General features: G+C 37.3%; 1 protein-coding gene across 21 annotated transcripts in view; it reads left to right on the forward strand.

Annotated features, from left to right (window-relative positions):
* The window catches only part of R3HDM2 (R3H domain containing 2), a 147,249-nt gene that overhangs the window by 70,853 nt on the left and 57,130 nt on the right, over positions 1 to 19,266 (forward strand). Inside the window, exon 1 of one of the 21 annotated variants that reach the window (XM_060306301.1) lies at positions 8,675 to 8,829. The exons of the other annotated variants lie outside the window; for them this stretch is intronic. The gene's annotated coding sequence lies outside the window, so the exon portion shown is untranslated. Of the gene's footprint in view, positions 1 to 8,674; positions 8,830 to 19,266 lie in introns of those variants that run through there. 21 annotated transcript variants of the gene reach the window in all.

Genomic DNA, 19,266 nt, shown 5'->3' on the forward strand with positions numbered 1-19,266 from the left:
TAATGAACCACCATGATTTCAGTACCCAGTCAACACACTTTTTTTTTTGTTGTTATTATTGAAGTTGGACTAGAGACTTCCCTGGTGGTCCAGTGGTTAAGAATCCATTTTGCAATGCAGGGGACGCTGGTTCGATCCCTGGTCAGGGAACTAAGATCCCACATGCCGTGGGGCAACTAAGCCCGTGCACTGCAACTACTGAGACCATGCGCTCTGGAGCCTGAGCCCACAACTAGAGAGAAGTGTGCGCGCTGGAGCGTTGCATCCCACGTGCCACAACAAAAGATCCCGCATGCCGCAACAAAAGATCCCACGTACCGCAGCTAAGACCCGACGCAGCCGAAAATTTTTAAAAGAACAAAAAAAATTCTTATACAGGTTTTGTATGAATGTAAGTTTTCTTTTCTCTAAGTTAAACAGCTAGGAGTAGGATTGCTGAGTCATATGGTAGGTTTATTTTAACTGTATAAGAGACTACCAAACTGTTATCCAGAGTGGCTATACCAGTGTATGAGAGTTCAGATGCCCCATATCTTCACCAGGAGTATCAGTATTTTATATTGAAAACCTTTACTCATTTTAAAGTTGGGTTATTTTCTTATCATTGAGTTTTGAGAGTTCTTTATATATTCTGAATACAAATCATTTGTTGGATACATAATTTGCATATGTTTTCTTCCATCTGGTAGCTTGTCTTTATTTTAGCAGTGTCTTTTGCAGAACAAAAGTTTTTAATTTTGATAAAGTCCAACTTGTCAGTTTTTTTCTTTTTTGGATTGTGCTTTTGGTATCTTATTTAAGAGCCCTTTGCCTAATCTCAGGTCACAAAGATTTACTGCTCCTATGTGTTCTTCTAAACATTTAAAGTTTTGCATTTTACATTTTGATCAACAATCCATTTTGAGTTCATTTTTGTGTGTAAGTATACAGTTTAGGTCAATATTCATTTTTTGCATACGGATGTCCAGTGGCTTCTATACCATTTGTTGAAAAGACTGTCCTTGTTCCGTTAAACTGCCTTTGCATCTTTGTTAAAAACCAGTTGGTATGTTTGTATGGATCTGTTTCTGGACTTTCTTTTTCTATTCATCGTGTGTTCTTCCCTTCACCAATTCTATACTATCTTGATTACTGTAACTTTATAGTAAGTCTTAAGATTGGTAATATAATTCCTACAAATTTGTTCTTCAAAATTGTTTTGGCTATTTTGCTTCTTTGCCTTTCCATATACATGTTAGAATTAGTTTGTCTGTATCTACAAAGAATCTTGCTGGGATTTTGAGTAGACCTGTACTAAATCCATAGATCAATTTGGGAAGAATTGACATCTTTGCTGTGTTGAATCTTCCAGTCTGTGAAAATGGTGTATCTCCCCATTTATTTAGGTCTTTGTTTCTTTCTTCAGTGTTTTGTAGTTTTCAGTATACAAACCCTGGCCATGTTTGGTTAATTATATACCTAAGTATTTAATTTGGGGTGACAGCAATCATAAATGATATTGTTTTTTAAGTTTTGGTTTAGGTATAATTATATACCTAAGTATTTAATTTGGGGTGACAGCAATCATAAATGATATTGTTTTTTAAGTTTTGGTTTTCAGTCATTCATTGCTAGTATATGGAAATTTCATTGATTTGACAGTGTTGACTTTATGTCCTGTGATCCTTCTAAACACATTTACTACTTCTAGTTGGGTTTTTTTTTCTTTTTGGTAGATTACTTGTATGTTGTCTGTGAAGCAGTTTTTATTTCTTCCTTGCCAATCTGTGTGCCTTTTATTTCTTTTTCTTGGCTTATTGTACTAGCTGGGACTTTCAGTATGATTTTGAATAGTAGTGGTGGTAGTGGACAACCTTGCCTTTTTTCTGATCTTAGGAAGAAGGCGTCAGTCTGTAGGTTTGTTATGGGTGCCCTTTATCAGACTGAGGAAATTTCCTTCTATTCCTAGTTTGTTAAGAGTTTTTATTATGAGTGGGTATTGAATTTTGTCAAATGCTTTTCTGCATTGGTTGAAATGATCATGTTTTTTCTTCTTTTGACTCAATATAAAGTGGATTACATTGACTGCTTTTCAAAAATTGAACCAGCAGGACTTCCCTGGTGGTCCACCGGTTAAAATTCCATGCTCCCAATGCAGGGCGGCTGGGTTTGATCCCTGGTCAAGGTACTAGATCCTGCATGCTGCAACTAAGAGCCTGCATGCTGCAACTAAAAGATCCCTCATGCCGCAACTAAAAAAAAAAAAAAAAAAGATCCCACACGCCACAGCAAAGATCCCGTGTGTCATAACTAAGACCCAGTGCAGCCAAATAAAAAAAACAAAACAAAACTGAGCCAGCTTTGCATTCTCAGAATAAACTCCACTTGGTTGTCAGGCATTGTCCTTTTTATGTTTCACTGAATTTCATTTGCTCATATTTTACTGAGATATTTAGCATCTTTGTGAGGATATTGGTCTATAGCTTTCTTGTAATTTTTTTTTTTTTTGCGGTACGCGGACCTCTCACTGTTGTGGCCTCTCCCGTTGTGGAGCACAGGCTCCAGACGCGCAGGCTCAGCGGCCATGGCTCACGGGCCCAGCTGCTCCGTGACATGTGGGATCCTCCCGGACCGGGGCATGAACCCGTGTCCCCTGCATCGGCAGGCGGACTCTCAACCACTGCGCCACCAGGGAAGCTCGTAATTTTTTTAATATTAAAAAAATTCTTTTAATTGAAGTATAGTTGATTTACAATGTTGTGTTTATTTCTGCTGTACAGCAAAGTGATTCAGGTATATATATATATATATATACACACACATATATATACACACACACATACACATTCTTTTTTTAATATTCTTTTCCATTATGGTTTATCATAGGATATTGAAAATGGTTCTCTGTGGTATACAGTAGGACCTTGTTGTTTATCCATTCTATATGTAATAGCTTACATCTGCTAACCCCAACCTCCCACTCCATCCGTCCCCCAGCCCTCTCCCTCATGGCAACCACAAGTCTGTTCTCTATGTCTCTACATCATTTTCTTGTAATATTTTTGCCTGGTTTGGATATCAGGGTAACATTGGCCTCGTAAAGTAAGTTGGGAGTTGTTTCCTTCTCTTCTGTTTTCTAAAGAGATTATATAGAATTGGTAGTTTCTTCTGCAAGTGTGTTAAAATTTACCAGAGAAAATATCTGGACCTGTAGATTTCTTTAATAGTTAGGGGTTATTCAAGTTATCTAATTCATCTTGGGTGACTTGTGATAATTTGTGGTTTCCAAGGAAGTGGTCTGTTTCAACTAAGCAATTGAATTTATTGTGTTTAGAGTTGTGTGTATACTCCCATATTATCTTTTTAATGTCTGCAGGATCTGTAGTGATATCTTTTTTTTTTCATTCCTGTTATTATTATGTGTGTTTTCTCTTTTCTTTTTTGTCAGTGTTGCTAGAGATTTGTCAATTTTACTGATCTTTCCAAAGAACCAGCTTTTGGTTTCATTGATTTCCCCCCGCCCCCGTTTTCAGTGTAGTTGATTTGTGCTTTTTATTATTAACTTCATTCTGATTACATTGAGTTTATTTTGCTTTTTTTTGTTTGTCTGTTTTTTAGTTTCTTAAGGTAGAAAGTTAGATTATTGATATGAGACCTTTCTACTTGTATTAGTCAGCTCAGGCTGCCATAACAAAATACCACAGAATGGGTGGCTTAAACAACAAAAAATTATTTCTTACCGTTCTGGAGGCTGGAAAGTCCAAGATCAATATACTAGCAAGGTAGGTTTCATTCTGGGGCCTCTAGTCGTGGTTTGTGGGCAGCTGCCCTCTAGCTGTGTGCTCACATGACCTCTTCTTGTGCATGCCAGCAGAGAAAGGGCAAACTCTCTAATGTCTCTTCTATAAGGGCACTGATCCTTTTGGATCAGGGTCCCGTCTGTATGATCTTGTTTAACCCTAATTCCTTCCTTAGAGGCCTCATTCCATATATAGCTACACTGGGTTAGGGTTTCAGCATTTGAATTTTGAAGGGACACAAATATTTGGCACATTACACTACTTTTCTAATATAACAATTAGTGCTACATATATATTTCCCTCTAAGTACTTCTTAAGTTTGCATCCCACACATTTTGATATGTTTTATTTACATTTTTGTTCAGTTCAGAATATTTTCCAGTTTCTCTAGAGACTACCTCTTTGACCCATGGATTATTTAAAGTGTGTTGTCTAATTTCCAAGTGTTTGTAGATGAACGTGTCATATATTTATTATTGATTTCTAATTTCCATTATGGTCAGAGGAGATACTTTGGATTATATCAGTTTTTAAAAATTTGTTCAAGTTGTTTTATGATTCAGCATATATGGTCTTGGTGAATGTTTCATGAGCACTTGAAAAGAATGTGCATTAATGTTTTTAGTTGGAGTGTTCTATAAATGTCAACTAGATCCTGTTGTTTGACGTTGTTGTTCAGTTCTTCTATATCCTTGCTAATTTTTGGCCTAATGGTTTTATCTATTCCTAAAAGAGGGGTGTTGAAATATACAATTGTAATTGTGCATGTCTATTTTTCATTTCAGTTCTTAGTTTTTGTTTTGTGTATTATGAAGTTCTGTTGTTAGGTGCATAGACATTTAGAATTGCTGTCGTCTTGGTGAATTGTCCTTTTTATCATTATATAATGCTCTTCTTTATCCCTGGTAATTTCTTTGCTCAGAAGTCTACTTTGTCTAATATTAATTTAGTCCTTCCAGCTTTTTTTTGGCTAGTGTTTGTATAGTGTATCTTTTTCAATCTTTTAAAATTTAAACTAATAGACTATTATTTAGAACAGTTTTAGGTTTACAGAAAAATTGAGCAGAGGGTACACAGAGTTCCCATATGCCACCCTTCACCAGTACACATACAGTTCCCCCTGTTACTTAACATTTTACATTACTGTGGTACATGTGTTGCAATTGATGAGCCAATATTGATGCATTATTATTAACTAAAGTCTGTAGTTTAAGTTAGGTTTCACTCTTCGTCTTGTACAGTTCTATGGGTTTTGACAAATGTATGTCATGTATCCACTATTAAAGTATCATACAGAATAGTTTATTCTGTTTGCTTTTAATTCACCTCTATCATTATATTTGAAGTGACTTTCTAAGTTATTTGGACAATCTCTCTCTTTTAATTGGCATTTTTAGACTATTTACATTTAATATAATTATTGATATTTTAGATTTAGATCTACATCTAACTTGTTTTTTCTTTGCTGTTTCTATTTTTAAACTGATGATTCCCTCTTCCTGCCTTTTGAGTCATTTGAACATTTTGTAGTATTTCATTTTACTCATTTAAATTTATCTTTAAGGTTTTGACTATCTTTTTGTATAGTTTTTTAACTGGTTGCTCTAGGGGTCTCTCTCTCTCTTTCTTTTTCTCTTTTTCTTTCAGCATATACAGACAAACACAAATATACATATGTGTATGTGTATGTGCATATACACGCACCTAACTTGTATTTACAGTCTACTTAGAGTTACTATTTTGCCATTTCAGGTGTAATGTCAAAACCTTTACATCATATAGGTTCCTTTCCTTTTCCCCCCTTAATATTATAGTTGTCCTGTCCATTACATTTATCTATATACATTGAAAATTTCATGAGATAATCTTACAATTTTTGCTTTCAAACATCAAAACATATTTTAAAGAACTCAATAGGAGAAGAATGTTATATGTAACCAGATATTTAGCATTTTTGTTTTTCTTCCCTCATTCCTGGTATTCCAGGTTTTGTTGTATTGTTTCCCACCTTTTTGAACAACTTTCTTTGGTCATTCTTTTAGAATAGGTCTGCTGACAATGAGTTCTTTTAGTTTTTCTTCATCTGAGGATGTCTTTATGTCATCTTTATTCCTAAAGGTTATTTTCTCTGCACACAGAATTCTGTGTTTATGGATCTTTCCTTTAAGCACTTTAAACATGTTATTCTGATTCCTTCTAGTCTTCATAGTTTTCTGATGAGCAATATGAAGTGATTCAAATCACTGTTCCCTTAATAAGTCCAGCATCATTTTTGACTTGTTACTTTTAAGATTTGTTCTTTGTGTTTAGTTTTTACCTGTTACATTGTAACGAATCTAGGAGTGGATTTTGTTGTGTTTATCCTGTTTGGGAATTTCTGAGCTTCTTAACTCTAGGTTTATGTCTTTTGTCAAGTTTGTGAAGCTTTCAGCCATTATTTCTTAACATGTTGCACCACACTCTTTCTCCTCTCCTTCTGGGATACTGATGGCCCAAATATTAGACTTTCTGATATTTTTTACAGACCCTTGATAATCTGTTCTCCCCCTCCCCATCTTTTTTCTTTTTATTGTTCAGATTTTTTTTTTTTTTGCGGTACGCGGGCCTCTCACTGTTGTGGCCTCTCCCGTTGTGGAGCACAGGCTCCGGACGCACAGGCTCAGCGTCCATGGCTCACGGGCCTAGCCGCTCCGCAGCATGTGGGATCTTCCCGGACCGGGACATGAACCTGTGTCCCCTGCATCGGCAGGCGGACTCTCAACCACTGCACCACCAGGGAAGCCCTATTGTTCGGATTTGATATTGATTCATATTTGATGCTTCTACTGAAATTTGATGTGTCTTCAATTTGAACTTGATCAGTCTTCAAATTCACTGACTCTTCTCTCATTTCTGTTCTGCTGTTGGACCCATCAAGTGAGTGTTATGTTTTTGTTGCTGTATTTTTTAGTTCTAAAATTTCCATTTGGTTCCTTTTTACAGCCTCTATTTCTTTCTTGAGACATTCTGTCTTTCTGTTAGTTTCAGGAGTGTTTTCCCTACATTTTGGGAGCATATTTTATAATAGCTTTTTTAATAGCTGTCAGATAATTTCTACATATGTGTCACCTCCATGTTGTATCTGTTCATCTCTCTTCCTGCAGATTGAGATTATCTTGGTATTTTGGATGCTAAGTAATTTTGGATTATATCCTGAAATTTTTGAATATTATTAGGGTCTGGGTCTTGTTAAATGCCATGGTGAATGTTGACTTTTATTTTAGCAGACACTTGACATGGTTGGGTTCAGCTTGCAAATTCTGTCCAGCCTTCAGTGGATGGTGATTCCAAAGTTATTTCAGTTTTCTTAGCTTTTACAGTGCTATTTAGATCTGCTTTGCATGTGCACTACCCATTAACTCATATGGGACTTGGCTGGTGGCTATTCTCATAGTTCAAAGTGACCTACTATTAGGAGATACATGGTGAATTGTTTTAGGTATGAGAGGTCATTATGAGAACATCTCAAATAGTTCTGAAAAAAATGTATACATACATGCCTGCATGTGTGTACTAAATCTGTATGTGAATCTGGGTGACTGTTGTACTAGTTTTGCAAATTCTCTGTATATTAAAACTTTCTCAAACAAAAATTTGGAGGCCAAATATATATATATAGGTCAGAAACATGCCATTCTTCTGCTTAAAAACTCCCGGTGGTCTCTCATCTCACTAAGTAAAAGCCAGATTCCTTTTAGTGGTCGTTTGGCCCTTCAGGATCAGCTTTCATACCCCCTATTGGCTTTTCGTCTCATTCAGAGTAAAAGCCAGAATTCCTTTTTCTTTCATTCTTCTATATGACCCTTAATTTATTTATCTTATATTCCTAGAACTTATTGTAGTGTTTGGCCAATAGTAAGAACACACGCACACAACAAACGTGTTTGAATGAATGACTGGTTGTCTTTGTGACGGGTTTTATTATTTTCCTCAGGATGTCTGAACCCCACCTGTATGTTATTTTGTGTTATTGCAGGCCTTGTACCACCTGTAATGTCTATTACTTGCTGTAGCAATAGAGATCATTACTGCCTCTCCTTAGGCTCTTAAAAATTAGGACCTGAAAGTCATTTTTAAGTCCCAGAGCCATGCATACTTTGAAGAACTATTACTCTCCTTTCCTGGTGTCCTTTGTACCACTTTCTTCATTTTAATCTGTTTATCCTCATCCCCATCCATATGCTCTATTCTCATTCTTTTTCATCAGTTCTATCAGTAAGGTACTTTCATGGTTTCCTCATTATCCTGTTTTATAACTAAAGTGTTTTCCCCATCATTCTGGGGGCAGATATGGGAGGAGGAACAGATAGCTACTGGTATCCTGTGTTCAAAATGAAAAATGATTCTATTAAATATAGCTTGCTGGAAAGAATTCTCTGTAACTAGATTTGCCCTTAGTTTCTAAAGTTCAGCCCAGTAGCTTTTAGGCAAAGACCATTTCTCTGGCCTCAATTATTTTGCAGGAGAGAAAAAGGCAAAAGTAAATTTAAACGTGAACTTTTAATTCAATACACATCCACGTTATTCTTCTCTAATAAGACTCTATTTTGGCATCTCAACATATATAGCAGAAAAGAGCTGGTGCTGTGTCTTTAAAAACTATCCAAAGCAGTGTGGAGGCAGGCTTGTCACTGAAGTGCTTGAATGAGAGCGAGAAGAGGAGGTGGAAGGGGGTGCTCTTGTAGCGTGTGTGTGTTCCCGCACACGCGCATTCACACATGTGAGTGTGACTGTTGGCAGAGCTCTAGGTGGCATCCTTCTGAACAGCTGGACCATGGTCTGCTTCAGAGCTGCTTGTCAGAGCAGTTAGCTTGCTAGAGACGCAGCAGCAAGGATCAGTAGCGTTTCATTCAAGGGTGATGGGGGCGGGAGGGGACTGTGGGCGGGGGAAGAAGCACAGGTTTCCCAGAAGGAATTTCTTCCGGCAAAATTCCTGCAGAACAGATTCTTACAATGAAGTCTCCATTAATAATGTGAGCTCGCTGTTGGTTTAAGTGCAGATCCATCTGGGGTGAGTTTTGGATAATTTTCTCTCTTTATATAAAAGTCCTTGAACTCCACAGACTGGGTAGGGAAGAAGCTAGAAAGATAGATATCTTTTGTATCTTGGCCAATTTAACTGTATAATACACATTTGGGAAATTAGATAATTTTCAGGTGTTAAGCTTGTGAGGATTTTGTGGGCATTTTTGTTTTTTATCTTTAAAATATTTTTAAAATTAGGTGTGCTAGAACTTTTACTCTAGTCAGATTCTACCTCTTCTATGGCTATTTCAAGTGATGCTTCATTCAGATTTAGCTTATAAGAATAGTGGTGATTTCTGTTCTTTTTGGTGATGCTGTTGACACACATTGCAGGAAGCAGGGAATCCCCTATAAATATCCTTCACTGTGTCATTCCACACCCGGTTGGTGAATATGTCTCTCTGTCCTATGTCTTTACATAACTGTCCCCTAGTCTTTAAATGTGTTAAGAAGAAACATGTCACCTTTGCTGTGTCTAGGAAGCTTTTTTGATTATGAACATCTTAGGAGGAATTTATTCAGCCTTTTTACTGAAACATGCCTTTTGACGTTGAGGTTGTCATAAGAATTTCCTGTGGGTTTACTGCTTATTTTGAATTACTTGTTTGTTTCTTATAATTGGTTTGTTTTTGTTTGCTGGCCTTGGTTTCTAAAGAGTGCAGAGATGGGATTCCCTCTGCCTCCAGTGACGTAGTGATTTTGTTTGCAGTCTTTTTCTTCTGAGAGGGAGGGAACAGAGAGAAGGAAGAAGAAAAATCCATCCAAAGTGGTGCATTCTCCCATCTATGCCTAACTGGGTACTGTTGAACAGAGCTGAAGCCAGAGTGGGATGTTGTTAATGATAGGGATGCTCTTTTGTTTGTTTCCTTTTTGAATAGGCTGAGGCCAAAGTCAGGATTGCTGAAACAGAGTGCCTGAATTAACACTGTATATCCTGCTGCTAATGAATTTTACTTAATTGCTTTTTGTAAATACGGAATGAAAAAGAGCTCTTAGCAGGTTTCTGGAACCTAGCAAACCGAGTAATTCTAGGTTGGGTTTTGGAATTTGGAATTTTTCTACCTTATTTGCACTGGTCCTGAGCAGGCAGTTTGTACGCTCTTTCTCAGACCTCAAAAATAGGTAGCTATATAAAATTCCTTGCCAATGTAGTTAGAGTGAAACCCTCATTTTTGAATGTATGAAGCTAAAGTAAAGCTTAGGAAGAAATTGTTATATTCTTAGGTGTGGACTTAACTTACCTTTTTTGGATTAAGAGTTTGGGCTTCCAGTTCCTTTTTATGCAACTCCATATTAAGAATCTGATCTCTGGAGGACTGCCTGCAGAGGCCAGTGTGAAAAATTCAGTAGACGAGAGCCTAGGAATATTTTAGGTTTGCCTGTGGATGTGTTTGGATAACATATGTTGAAAAGTGCCTTTAAGAACTTGCTGGTTTATTTTCTGTCCTGATACTCTTTTCTGTTCTGTGCTCTCATTTATTCTAAGTTCTCTGTGTTAAGTGAAAAGAGTAATGTCTGTTTTTTAGCTTACATTATGCAGTCCTATTGTTATGGTAGTTCAATTAATATTTATTACAGCCATAAATATTTCCAACTAACAAAATTCTAGTTTTATCTGGGGAGAAGGAGGGGGAAGAAAAAGAAAGACAATCTTAGGGTAAACCAAGAGCATTCTGGAAGAATAACCTATTTAGAAGGTTGCCAGAAACCAGGGCTATAAAGGTTAATAGAAATTCTACTGCATCCTTGCATCTCAATATTGCAGCAATATGTGGATAATTTCTTGCTAGCTTTTCAGGAAACCCCTGTCGTGGACAACCCTCATTAATTGTTGCTGGGAAACTGCTCTGACGTCACTGGGAGCAGTTCCCCATCTGCAACGAGGACAGGAATAGCCTTTGAGGGGGAAGAAAACTGCTGTGAAGTTAAAAGATGATGGTTTTGTTAACTTGGTTTTCCTTCCATTTGGGAGTGGGTGGGATAGACCTAAAGACTTCTTAAATGTTTCAGTCATTAGCAATGGAAAAATTATTAAGAGGTCTTTTTGTTTCAGCTGAAAGTACGTTTTTTAATCTTCATTTTCTAACCATCAAGGTTTTAGAAAAGGTCAAGGAAAGAAAAGCTGTTGAAAGATGTTGGAGAAGTAAGATTTGTTTCTTTTTATCCTTCCTTTTTTTTCACTTTTTTTTTAAAGGAAAAAGAAAAGATCAAGGACTGCTTTTGCAGAAGATGTTTAGCATCACCTTGTTTGGGATAATTAAAAATGTGATAATGTTGGAAGAACTTTCTGGCAAAATTGATGGGGACTATTTCTGTACCTAAAAGTTACCATCAGTACTTTTCTCCAAAGTGCTCCTCTCCTAGCCCACCTACTCTCACTGATTTATAGCCTGTTCAGGAGCTTCTTTTTTGGAAAAGCACACATAGTAGCTAATAAATGTTTGGACTCTGGATTTAGGCTCCCTGAGTTCAAATCCTAGCTATGCCAATTGCTGGTTCTGTGACCTTGGACAAATTACTTAACCTCTCCATTTCTTCATATGTAAAATGTATGAAATGAAGATAATAATAGTATCCACTTCCTAGGATTGTTTTGAGGATTAAAAGAGTTAATACATGTAAAGCCTTTAAGATAGTTCCTGGTTATCTTAAAGGCTTACTTAGCATTAGCTATTGTTAATATTTAGAAATTAAACAGGAGTATACGATTTGTATCTTCAGATCACCTGTAATTTTTGAGAAAGCCAGAAGAGATTTTCAAGCCGTGTAGGATGTTGCATGTTTAAAATGAATATAAGTATAATCTAAATATTTAAGATTAAAATTGACACTTTTTTTTTTTATAAATTTATTTATTTAGTTTTGGGTGTGTTGGGTCTTCGTTTCTGTGCGAGGGCTTTCTCTAGTTGCGGCGAGCGGGGGCACTCTTCATTGCGGTGCGCAGGCCTCTCACTGTCGCGGCCTCTCGTTGCGGAGCACAGGCTCCGGACACGCAGGCTCAGTAGCTGTGGCTCACGGGCCTAGTTGCTCTGCGGCATGTGGGATCCTCCCAGACCAGGGCTCGAATCCGTGTCTCCTACATTGGCAGGCAGATTCTCAACCACTGTGCCACCAGGGAAGCCCCAAAGTTGATCCTCTTAGGAAGTATCTTTTCTAATTTGATGCTCATAGGCCAAATTGTAAACACCTTCCCTCAGATTAACAGCTCTGTTTTTCTTTCTTTGGCCATCATTGATCTTTTGACTTCTGTAGATGATGACTTTTTTTTATTGTTTGTGTGTTGTTTTTTACTTTCTTCCATTGGTTCTGATCTACTTTAAAATCTTAGGACACTTGGGCTTCCCTGGTGGCACAGTGGTTGAGAGTCTGCCTGCTGATGCAGGGGACACGGGTTCCTGCCCCGGTCCGGGAAGATCCCACATCCCGCGGAGCGGCTAGGCCCATGAGCCATGGCCTCTGAGCCTGCGCATCCAGAGCCTGTGCTCCTCAACGGGAGAGGCCACAGCAGTGAGAGGCCTGCATACCGCAAAAAAAAAAAAAAAAAAAAATCTTAGGACACTTGCCTTTGGTGTCTGCCTCTGAAACTTTGTGTTCTGCTTTTCTCTATGTACGTTGATGTGGTGGTGTTCTTTCTCCATATATTTATGAGAGTATAAGATTTATATGAAGTCCTATATATCAAGACTCCTTAAATCAACTTGCTTAAAAGATCTAGGCTCTTTAATTTTTGTCAGTTTGATTACTATGTGTCTTGGTGTGTCCCTCCTTGGGTTAATCCTGTATGGGACTCTCTGCACTTCCTAGACTTAGGTGACTGTTTCCTTTCCCATGTTAAAAAAATCTAGGATCTTAAATGGACCAAATATCAAATCACAAATATTTAAATATCCAGTATCTCCATGCCCTTTTACCTTCTTTTAATTTCATATTAAAGACGTAGAGTGTTACTCTTGTGTGGTTTTTGAGGCTTTGCCTTTTGGATTGCTGTCTAAACTATGAAGGTACACTGACAAGAGCTAGTAATGTGTGTAACATTTATAGTGAAGAAAATACCTTTCTGTGTAAAGTTTTATTCTTTCCTCCCTATTAATTTTCTTAAGCCAGTGAGTTTTAAGGAATACTGGTTACATATCTTTTCCAGTGGAATATATGGGGAAAGAGAGTTAATATTATTAAAAAGGAGAGCATAAATTGAAGAAAAATAAAAAGTAAGAAGCACTATGCAGGTGAATGTCCTTAAAGTCTAGGTAGGCACTGCCAAGGGATGTGCTAAGTGGACATTATGTGTTGCTGGGGGAACGTTGAGAAACACTATGATTAGATAATGCGACTGGCCTTGCTTCTGGAGTGAACTAAGGGGGAAATTTTTTATCTCCAAAACTCTTGAACATATTTATCCTAGGAAGTTGATGAGAAATGTGAATAAAGGTTTAGGTACAAAGATACTCATTACAGCATTATTTTATTATAAAAATGAACAGCTTCCTGAATATCCAGTAAGAGGGAAATGGTTAAATAAATTGTGGTACATATATGTAGTAGAATATTAGATAGTTATTAAAATGACTTTGGTAGAAGTAATTAATGGGGGAAATGGTCACAGTTCTAGTAGTAGAAAAAAGCATGGTATAAAAATGTTCTGTATAATGTGAATTACATAAAAATTATTAGGTATGGAAACATCCAAATGGATACAATTTCCATTCGAATATGGAAGCAAAACTTAGAAAAACATATCTCAGAACATTGGTGTTATTAATAGCAGTTATCTCTGAGTTACAGAGTATGGGTAATTTTTCTTTTCTACTTCTACTTGTGTGTGTTTTCTGTAAGTATAAAGAAGCCTATAGTACTTCTCTAATCATAAAAGCCTTTCTGTTAGTATCTGAAAGTAAAATTTCAAAATGTGTTAAAGTGAAAACGAATGTGATGACATATAAATTCCTAAGCATAGTGTTTGGATCACAGTAAATGCTTAATAAATGATAGCTCCTGCGTACTGAGGAAGATCGCCTCCTATGATCAGAGCCCTTTCATATTGGGAGGCAACATCACTGAGATAGTATCCTATTCATGCAGCTTTCTGTCTTTCTGAGGTCGATAAATATGTTGTTCTTCTATATGTACTGGCCCAGGATATTAAAAAAAAAAATAGTTGTAGGACCAGAGTGAAATGTTTTGGTGTTCTCTTATGAAGGTATAAAGGAAACTGATGTAGAGGGGGCCTAGTAGTGATTTTCTGCAGTGACTTAAAAAAAATTTTTTAGCTTTGATATAATTTATTTTTTTAATTAATTAATTTATTTTTGGCTACATTGGGTCTTCGTTGCTGTACACGGGCTTTCTCTAGTTGTGGCGAGCAGGGGCTACTCTTCGTTGTGGTGCGCAGGCTTCTCATTGTGGTAGCTTCTCTTGTTGCAGAGCACAGGCTCTAGGCATGGGGGCTTCAGTAGTTGTGGCTCACAGGCTCTAGAGTGGAGACTCAGTTGTTTTGGCGCATGGGCTTAGTTGCTCCATGGCATGTGGGATCTTCCCGGACCACGGGTCGAAGCCCTGTCACCTGTATTGGCAGGTGGATTCTTAACCACTGCACCACCAGGGAAGTTCCTAGCTTTGATATAATTTATGACTCCCACTGTAAGTTGCTTTTATCCCCCTTTCTGGGTTGCCTCCTTAAGAATTCTTGGGAAATTTGAAACAGTATAACAGAAAAGATTTTCTTTGTTCTAGGAATTTCTGTTCCTTCTCAAGTTAGTCTAACTATATGGGCCCCTTGGAACTCAGTGCTGATAAAAAAGAAAGGTAGATTTCCATCTACTTTGGACTTGCTTGGGAACTGAGTTGTGCATGTAAGAAACTATCAATACTTTCAACACGCGAAAAACATACTGGAAATACACGTCAGTGGCTATTTTTACTGAGCAGTAGTGTCAGATATTATTTTTTTAACTTTTTATTTTATATTGGAGTATAGCCGATTTACAATGTTGTGATAGTTTCAGGTGCACAGCAAAGGAACTCAGCCATACGTATACATGTATCCATTCTCCCCCAAACTCCCCTCCCATCCAGGCTGCCACATAACATTGAGCAGAGTTCCCTGTGCTGTACAGTAGGTCCTTGTTGGTTATCCATTTTAAGTATAGCAGTGTGTACATGTCGATCCCAAACTCCCTAACTATCCCTTCCTCCCAGCCTTCCCCCCGTGTCAAATGTTTTTAATATTTGACAGTTTATTCTTCCTAATCACTATAGTTCTTAATATGTGACTTGTACAGTAAATACATGTTTAGTAAGTAGGCATAGACAAAAAAGACTATACTCTTAACACCATGACTTTTGTGCCTGAGACCATTTTCTCTTCCAGAATGCAAAATAATGTGAATGTACTTAATACTATGGAAATTCACACTTAAAAATTATTGAAATGATAATTTTTATGTTATATGTATTTTACCACTGTTAAAACAAAAAACACAACAGTGTGAGCCAGATGAAAACGTGCAGTTTCCAAGCTAATTATGACCCTGACACCTCAGATTCTGTCTACTTCTCAGCATTCACTTATTACCATATACCAGGAGATGGGGACCAAAGTTACTTGTTACAGCCAGAGATATATCAGTTACTGGCAAAAAGCATGCAAGGAAAGGGGAGTACCTTGTAATACATCAGGTGGATTTTAGAATGTTAATGAGCACCACTGAGGAGAAGGATGGACTTTTTGGTGTAGTCTCCTCATCTAGTTTATAATTATCTTGAATCCTCTTCGCTTCAAGAAGATCTGTAGCTGAGGGAGAAGGAATTGGGAATTGAATGTGAAGAGCAAAGGTATTACAGTAGCTCTTCCCTGTCCACGGGGGATATGTTCCAAGACCCCCAGTGGATGCCTGAAACCTGGATAGTACCAAGCCCTGTATATACTATACTTTTTCCTATGCATACATACCTATGACAAAGTTTAATTTATAAATTAGGCACAGTAAGAGATTAACAACAACAATAATAAAATAGAACAATTATAACAATATATTAATGAAAGTTTTGTGAATATGGTCTCTCTCTCAGAATATCTTATTGTACGAATTTAATACCTTTTCCATCTTAACTAAGCACTAGTGGCCATAAGTTTTACAGTTTGAGGTGTGACCGCAAAATTAGCACAGATTTTTTTCTTTTTCACAATTTCACAGAAGATTCATTCTTAGCAGCCTCAGCATATGATTTTTTTTCTTTCCTTATTAAGTTGACAACTTTCACCTTTTCACGTAAAGGAAGCACTTTGCGGCTTCTCTTTAGCGTATCCAAATTGCCAGCATCACTACTTGTGCTTTGGGGCCATTATTAAGTAAAATAAGGCTTACTTGAACACTAGCACTTTTGATACCATGACAGTTGATCTGATAACTGAGAAGGCTACTAATTAACTGACAGGTGGGATACGGAGGGATACGGAGGGACAAAGGAATGATACCTGTCTTGGGCGGGACTGAGTGGGATGGCACAAGATTTCGTCATGCTATTCAGAACAGCGCTTATGAATTATTTCTGGAATTTTCCATTCAGTATTTTTGGACTTCAGTTGACTGTGGGTAACTGAAACCAAGGAAAGCAAAGCTGCAGAATTGGGGTGGGGGGGCACTACCGTATTTCCTCATTTAGACATAGCAATTTTTTCTCTAAGCACAGTGGAGCATGATGGGGGAGGGGGGTATAGAAAAGAGGACTGATATCATAGAATTACAGGAACTGTATGAGCTGATTGTGATTTGAGAATATGGAAAATAAGAGCCTGAAATCTGTGAGTTTTGATGATGATTTTAACATTTCAAAGAAAGTTATGGGAAACTTACAAAGGTTAGCAGTCTTAAAACGTTTAGCTTTTTCCATATACTATAGCATGGGAAGCTTCAATATTGGGATTTCAGCAGGGCAGCACTTTACTTATACTAATCCCACAATTTATCCTAGTGATGGTTTTTCATGGTGCAAGGATTCCTGAATTTCTCCTTTGAAATTAAACAAGGGAAGATTTCTGGAGTTTGGAGGATCCCTTGTTATTTGCATAGATTCATTGTCATTGCTATTCACTCTTTCCCCCTACTACTCATTTTTAGTATATCAGAATGGCAGCATTGCTTACTTGTCTGTACAGACTATTCTTTGATAATATTTGCAGCAGTTTCTGTGGAAAGTGTTTTATTAAAAAAAAAAAAAGAGGAGGAGGCAAGGGGAATATCATCTTGTAGCTCTTAGTGATAGAGCCTGTTGCCATGGAGTCCTGGATCAGATTGGCTGACCTGGGGGCCAATGAGCAGTTAGAACATAAACACATCATTATTTAACCTTGCAGAATTCATTTACTCAGTGATATATGACATTAATACCATAACTGTATATAAAGCTGTGAAATAAAATGTTTCAAGAATGGTATAAGGTGGTTTTCTCTTACTTTTCAAATTTTGCTGCTTAATATAAACAATGTAATAATACATATCTTCTTACTTTGATTTGATTGAGAAGAGATATGGTGGGAAATACCTATCACCTGTCTGTGAATTGAGTTGCTGCTGCAGTCAGTTGGGCTTATGCCAAGTCTAAGTCAAACCCTGGCCTCTAGACCAGAGGAGATTTGTCTTGATATCTGAAGCTACTTTGCTTATTTTGGTAGCTTTAGAGCTGAGTCAGAAATTGGCAGCTTTTTTCTTACTTGTTTTTCCTTTTTTCTCTTCCACTCTGATATGGTAGTCCCTGTAAATGTTATATTTGCACACTATTGGGTCTGGAGTTAGAGGATCAGCTGGGATTAGCTTCTGTATTCTCCATCTTCACTTCTCTAGCTTGTTCATATTTATTGACATACATCTGGGAGGTTTCACTTAACTCAGTGTTAGTTCCTTGTCATAGCAGATGATGGCATGTATCTGCTCCTGTACCTTATTGCTTTAGAGACTGAGAGTGATTCATTCATACAAAGAAAATACCCCTTCTAGATCTTGTAAATGAAAGAAGTCAAGAGTATTGTTTTTCTTCTTACATTTTATGTCAGGGATACTTGAGAAATTATGGTGTGTCTTGTTCTCCTCTCCTCCAGTGTTTCCATGCTTGGCTATTTACAGATTTGAAGGATTGAAAGAGGCTTCAAGAGATCCATGAGTTTGTTCCCCTCTTTTGAACTATTCAAGTCTCTATTAGTGAGATGTGAACTTCTCATTATACCATCACTTTCTGTCTCAGAGGAATAAAACCAAACTTCAGATTTACCTGTTAAGCAAAGAGGAGCAAAAAGTCTGTTTGGTGTCTGGCTAACTTTTTGTGGGGAGGCCTTAGAAAAGTAGCATAGGAAGTGTTTGGGGTTTTGTAATTTTAGTTATTTGACCAGAAAAAGGCTTCCTGAGATGGCATCTGAGTAAAGATCTGAAAAGACTGAGTAAGCAAGCCATGCTGTTATCTGGGAGAAGACCATTCCAGGCAGAAGGAAGGAACAGTAAAAGCAATCACTATAAAGTGGGTTTAGGGCACAAGGAGGAGCCAATGTGATTGAAACTGCATATATTGGAGAAATAGTAAGAGATGGGATCAGAGGGCAAATTAGTGGTCAGATTATTTAAGGTCTTATAGGTTATTTTAAGAACTCAGGTTTTGCTCTGAGTGAGATGGGGATCCATTGGAGAGTTTTGAGCAAAGCTATAACATGATCTGAAACTGTTTTTACACAATTACTCTGGTTGCTATGTTTAGAAAATACTGTAGGGGAGCAAGATTGGAATCAGGAGACCAGTTAGAAGGCTATCAGCCAAGAGAGATGGTGGCTTGGACCAGGGTGGTAGCAGTGGAAATGTAGGAAGTCACCAGATTTTGGTTATATTTTGAAGTTAGAGTCAACACGATTTGCTCCTTGATCATTTTGGTCTTCAGTTTACTCTTCTATGAAGAGAATGGTGATATCTACTTGTAAAATGTCTAGCCCTATACACACAATAGAGTGATCAATGATAAACTTTCTAGAAGTGAGGCCTCTTTAGGATCTGAGCCATCAAATGTTGTGTGTTCTTTAAACATCATGAGTAACATGTCTGAAGGAACCAGCTACTCTTCATTGATTCATCTCTTGCCTTAGGTGTATACTTACAGCTATATCAAACATTGGAGCTCTTCCTTTTGAAAGAAGCATTTACCTAAATCGACTTTTTAAAAACAATTCTTAAAATACCAGAGTATCAAGAAAAGTAGGAAACCAAGTACAGTAAGTGGTAAATAGGCAGTAAAAGACTGCAAGCAAGAAAAAAGATAAGAATTCTAATTCTCATTAAAATAGGCAAGGATCTCACCTATGCAGAATAATGTGGGTTCAATACTGATTGGGAAATGGGTGTATACAAGGTGCCAATTCCAAGTGGAAATATGTGTGCTCATAAGAGAA

Source organism: Globicephala melas, chromosome 10, assembly GCF_963455315.2.
Source record: "Globicephala melas chromosome 10, mGloMel1.2, whole genome shotgun sequence".
NCBI lineage: Eukaryota > Metazoa > Chordata > Mammalia > Artiodactyla > Delphinidae > Globicephala > Globicephala melas.